Source organism: Aegilops tauschii, chromosome 6 (assembly GCF_002575655.3).
Source record: "Aegilops tauschii subsp. strangulata cultivar AL8/78 chromosome 6, Aet v6.0, whole genome shotgun sequence".
Taxonomy (NCBI): domain Eukaryota; kingdom Viridiplantae; phylum Streptophyta; class Magnoliopsida; order Poales; family Poaceae; genus Aegilops; species Aegilops tauschii.
In genome coordinates, this window is record NC_053040.3 from 221,358,530 (window position 1) to 221,364,870 (window position 6,341).

The following is a 6,341-nucleotide window of genomic DNA, read 5'->3' on the forward strand; positions in this document are numbered from 1 at the left end:
AAGACTTCTCTCATGTCCTCAGGAACAAACGTAAATACTCAGAAATCATATTCATGTTCATCATCAGAGGGGTATTAATATGCATAAAGGATCTGAACATATAATATTCCACCAAATAAACCAACTAGCATCAACTACAAGGAGTAATCAACACTGCTAGCAACCCACAGGTACCAATCTGAGGTTTTGAGACAAAGATTGGATACAAGAGATGAACTAGGGTTTGAGAGGAGATGGTGCTGGTGTCGGAGTAAATGGCCGCGGTTAGCCTAACCGATTCCCTTGGCTCTTCGAAAAATTATCAGGCTATTCGAGCCTTCAAGCATACGATGCATAGGGCCGCCTTCCCCGGCCGGCTATCCCCAGGGCCGACTCCCAGAAGGCGACCCAGTCTCAGAAAACCTCCCCCAGGAAAGATACGAGATGGCCGACTCCAGGAAGCCGGCCCCAAGAGGACCGACTCCCAGAAGCAGGCCATGAAGAATGCCGACTCCCAGAAGCCGGCCAAGACCGCACCCACCAAGACTGCATCCACATAACGGTGATAAGACGGGGCGTGGCCGCAGTACAGCCCACTACCCCCGAATCCCGGAGCAGGCATGGCCACAGGGCGCCGTACGGGTCAGCCATCTCCCGTCCGGCGCGGCACTGTAGCCATGTTGACCTCGATGTCACCCACGACAAGCGCCAGTACGGCCCGCAAGCGCCGGGCCCCTTTAGCCAGAGAGACGCTCGAAGGCGGCCCGACCTCCCCTAGTCGGCCAGGGGTATAGCCGGCTCCCAATAGCCGGCTACCTCCCTCCCTCGAAACACATGCCCCATTAAGGAGACAACACAAGGTGAGGCTACAGTGAGAGTCCGCAAGACAGCGGCACTGTAGCCATGCTTACCTCGACAAAGCCCTCGTCATCAGGGGCGAGGCGACAGTAACCAGCCGCCGACAAGACCCCCAAGCGGTGGGGCCGGCCTGTCGACCAAGAGGCCGGCAGCCGGCGGGACCCACCAGTCGGCGGGCCCCAATGGCCGGCGGAGAAGCCGGCGAACACGGACACTGACGGCTGGGACCCGTGCCCAGCCAGATTACCATTGTACCCCTGGGGGGTAGGCCTATATAAACCCCCCGGGGCACCCATGCAAAGGGTTGGTCTCATAGAATTACACACACCATATAGAGAGAAAAGGAGAGCTAGCCTTGCCCTTCTTCTCTCTCTAACCCGACAGCTCAAGGAGCGTTTGTAGCTACCTGTTTTGATCTAGTGATCATGCGGAGACCCCGCAGAGCAGGACTAGGGGTGTTATCTCCACGGAGAGCCCCGAACTTGGGTAAGATTCACCGGCGTGCATGTGTTCGCCTCATCCCGTTTCCAGGCACCGGCGACGTCTTACTGGCTCCCACAATGATAAGCCACCCGTTGGCATATGTCGCACCTACCACCCGACATTTGGCGCCCACCGTGGGGCCAGGTGCACCGTCGTCCGGAGGCCTGTTCTGGACGGGAACCCTTTTTCTCCCTCGCGAGCGCAGCCAGCCTGCTGCGCCCGACGGCGTTTGCCCCGACGCGCTGCAAGGCGTCGACGACGCCTGCGCAGCGAGCTGCCTCGCCGATCTGCTCGGCGAGACTCGCATCTCCGACGAGCCCGCGTCCAACGCAGGCACGGACTACCCCGAGAGCCGCCTCGTCAGCCTCCTCGACCAACTTCACGTCTCCAGCGAGCCTGCTGCAGACTTGGAGTCGGTCAGCTCCACCGACCCGATGCTTGTCGACTCCGACACGGCATCGCTCGACGCCTAGCCCTCCGATGTGGTAGTCTTCGACGACCCTCTCCCCCGAGCTGACAGCGGCAGTAGCGCTGTCACGGAGGTGCTGCTCATCAGCCACGTCGCCAACTCGGGCGAGAACGCCCACGACGCCCTGCAAGCGGCGATGCATGACTTATCCGTCCCCATCCCGGCTGACGCCGACGCCGAGACCCTGGAGGAACGCCGCCTTGCCCCCATCGCGGAAGGCCAGAAGATAGCCTCCATGAGACGCCTCACCGAGGCTCACCAGCGTGAAGTCGACCGCGCCGCCTTTGCCATGCCGCCTCCTGGAGGGCCGAGCCGGGCCGGCCTAGTCAACAAGCGCGGCGCGGCCATCGCCAGCATGCTGGGGGCAGACCGCCCCGTCTACGCCACCCCGCTCAAGAATCTGCGAGCCGCTCAGGCGGCCGCTGAAGAGCTGAATGGGCTGGGGGCTGATGAGCTCCCCTACATGACAAGGCGAATCCAGCAGCTGATCGACGTGGCCACAGAACGGCACGAAGCCGGCGCCCGCGCTGAGAGTCCTCCCCCGCGCCGAGAGCATGCCGCGACATCTTGGTCGCCGACTGCGAGCGGTGCCCGCGCAAGGAAAGACAAGGAGACGGCTGCTAGCCGCAGCCGGACTCGGATCACCAGATTCCAGATCAAGCTCAACCCCGAGAAATGCGTGTTCGGAGTACCAGCCGGCCAGCTTCTAGGCTTTCTGGTCTCCGAACGCGGCATTGAGTGCAACCCTGTGAAGATCAAGGCCATTGAGAGAATGGAGATTCCCACCAAGTTGCGAGATGTGCAGAAGTTCACTGGGTGCTTGGCCTCCTTAAACCGCTTTATCAGCCGGCTAGGAGAGAAGGCTCTCCCCCTGTACCGACTCGTGAAGAAATCCACTCATTTCGAGTGGAATGGCCAAGCAGACCAAGCCTTCCATGAGTTGAAGAAGATGCTGACTACTCCACCTGTCCTGGCGGCGGTGACTGAGAAGGAGCCCATGCTCCTTTACATTGCCGCGACTAGCCGGGTGGTCAGCACAGTTGTCGTGGTCCAGCGCCCGGAAGAAGGCCGAGCCCATCTAGTCTAGAGGCCGGTATATTATCTAAGCGAAGTACTATCCAGCTCAAAGCAAAACTACCCGCACTACCAAAAGATGTGCTATGGAGTGTACTTCGCCGCCAAGAAGCTGAAGCCCTACTTTCAAGAGCATCCCATCACGGCCGTGTGCACCACCCCGCTTGCCGAGATCATAGGCAGCCGGGATGCATCCGGCCGGGTGGCTAAATGGGCCGTTGCGCTGGCACCCTACACAATCTTCTACCAGCCCCGCACCGCCATCAAGTCCCAAGCATTGGCCGACTTCCTCGTCGACTGGGCCGAGACCCAGTACCTACCGCCGGCTCCCGACTCTACCCATTGGCGGATGCACTTCGACGGGTCCAAGATGCGCACCGGCTTGGGAGCCGGCATCGTCTTCACCTCTCCCAAAGGCGACAAGCTTAGATACACGCTGCAAATCCACTTCGCCGCCTCCAACAACGTGGCCGAGTACGAGGCGCTCATACACGGGCTCCGGCTAGCCAAAGAGCTCGGCATACGCCGGATCCTGTGCTATGGCGACTCAGACTTGGTGGTCCAGCAGTCATCTGGCGACTGGGACGCCAAGGATGCAAACATGGCGAGCTATCGATTCCTCATCTAGCAGATCAGCGGCTACTTCGAAGGGTGCGAGTTCCTTCACGTGCCACGGGCCGACAACGACCGGTGTCTCTCTCGAGCGCCTCCTCAAACCGTCCATCAAGCCGTCTACAGAGTCGGACTCTATCTTCATACCGCCTGCCCCCGATGCAGCCGGATCCGACTGGAGAAACCCAGCAGGCGGCGCGGGGACTTCGACAACCGGCCCGGGGACTGTTGTAGTCGCACCCGGCTCGGGAACTTCAGAACCCGGCCCGGGGACTGCAGCAGCCGGCCCGGGGACTGCAGCGACACAAGAAGCGGTGGCCGACTCCAACTCCCCATCACCCAACCCGCCCACCCGAGTCACGGTGGCCATACTGACAGTAGAAGAAGTCACAGCTCCATCATGGGCCCAGCCCATCCTCAACTTCCTAGTCAATAGAGAGCTGTCAGCTGATGAGATCTCAGCAAGACTAGTGCAACGTCGAGCCGGAGCATATGCAATAATAAACAGGGAACTTGTCAAGCGTAGCGTCACTGGAGTCTTCCAGCGCTGCGTCGAGCCAGAGAAAGGTGTGGCAATCCTCAAGGATATCCATCAAGGCAAATGCGGCCACCACGCAGCCTCAAGATCACTTGTGGCCAAAGCTTTCCGCCACGGTTTCTTTTGGCCGACTGCTTTGGAAGATGCCAAAGAGATAGTCAAGAGCTGCAAAGGATGCCAAGTCTTCAGTTACAAGCAACACCTGCCGGCTTCTGCACTCAAGACCATCCCCCTCACCTGGCCCTTTGTCGTCTGGGGGCTGGACATGGTAGGCCCATTCAAGACAGCCCGCGGCGGCTTGACACATCTGCTTGTCGCCGTGGACAAATTTACCAAGTGGATCGAAGCAAAGCCGATCAAGAAGTTGAACGGGCCGACTACCGTGACATTCATTGCCGACATCACTACTCGGTACGGCGTGCCGCACAGCATCATCACCGACAACGGCACAAACTTTGCCAAAGGAGCACTGGCACGTTTCTGCGTGACGCATGGGTATCCGACTGGACTTAGCGTCCATTGCCCACCCGCAGTCAAACGGCCAGGTCGAGCGAGCAAATGGACTCATCCTCTCCGGCATCAAGCCCCGACTGGTCGTACCACTGGAGTGATCGGCCGGCTGCTGGCTCGATGAGCTGCCGGCTGTCCTCTGGAGTCTGCGTACTACCCCTAACAAGTCAACCGGCTTCACTCCGTTCTTCATTGTATATGGTGCCGAGGCTGTCATCCCAACCAACATCGAGTTCGACTCGCCTCGGGTCACCATGTACACGGAGGCGGAGGCCAAGGAAGCGCGAGAAGACGGCGTCGACCTGCTGGAAGAAGGCCGGCTGTTAGCACTCAGCCGGTCCGCCATCTACCAGTAGGGGTTGCGCCGTTACCACAACTGCAATGTCAAGCCAAGATCTTTCCAAGAGGGCGACCTTGTGCATCGGCTGATCCAGCGAACAGCCGGCCAGCACAAGGTCTCGGCCCCTTGGGAAGGCCCTTTCGTCATCAGCAAGGCACTAGGCAACGACTCCTACTACCTGATCGATGCTCAAAAACCAAGAGCACGCAAGAGGGATGATTCTGGCAAGGAGTCGGAGCGACCATGGAACGCGAACCTCCTGAGAAGATTTTACAGTTGAAAGCAGTATGTATCATGCTACCCTTTTGTATTAAGTACGAAACAACGGGCCCCCCGAGGAGCACTCGGGGACTGCCTTCCTGTATCTATGAATGACAAGTGTCATATTCATGAATGTATTATTACATTTGATTTTCTGTCTGGCACCGGGTTCGACTAGTCGGCCTGGGGACTGGCCGCCTTAAGTTATATTAAAGTTCTACCTGAAGTCAGACAAGTAGTGTGCCGGCTCCCGAGCCCTCTCTTGTTGAAAGTCGCAGCTCGAAGAACCGACTGTCCGACTAGCAAGAGCCAAAGGCAGAAAGGATGCCCACACGAAAAACGGCTAAGGACTAACGAACTTGTATAACGAAAAGACGGCCTCCAACCATGCTTGCTGGCTGTCAGAACAGCCGGCTGGCCGGCCTCCCAATCACTTCGCTATAATCCAACAAAGCTAGAGTACTTGGCCTCCCAACTGGCCAAGCACTTCTCCAGCCACAGATTGCAGAGCAACTGTCTGACTGGGGAGGCGGCAACCAAGGGAGGGCGGCAAAGGAAACAGCAGAAGGATGAAAAGCAAAGAGCAAGGGAAAGCCAAACGCATACATAATCATATTCACACATAAGGCCCCCAACAGGCCAGCAATCAATATAGTTCGAATACACCCCCAGTGGGTGGAATTGTGCAAACCTAACAAAATACTATTCCGAGAGTGGCAAAAACAGGAAAATAGAGGCAGCAGACTAGACTAAGGGTGCGGTGTGGGAGCCAGGTTGGTCGGTGGAGACGGCGCCACCAGCTGGAGGAGTGGTCGGCTGGCGGGTCTCGGCTTGATCATCGCCGGCTGCAGGCGGTGCACACGCGCGTGCCTTGTTGCCAGAGGCACGGTCAAGCTGAGGATGACCGGCCGCTCCACCATCTGGCCCGGCGTCTTCACCCTCCTCCTCCTCCTCCTCGCCCTCGTCGCTGGAGTCGATCTCCTCCGCCGAGTCTTCGCCGTCTGCCGGGTTCAGCCTGAACCACTCCTCCGGCTGGGCAACACCGTTGTCGTCCACCTCAGGAGCGAAGGCGCTGGTGTCGGTGTAGTCGGCGATCGCCGAAGCCCGCCGGATGATAGCCGGTCGCGCCGGCTCCAGCTCCGTGTCGGCCTGCTGCCGCCAGGTGGCCAGCTGGTCCAGACTCAGCCCGGAATACCAGGCCTTGGCGAACTCCAGCG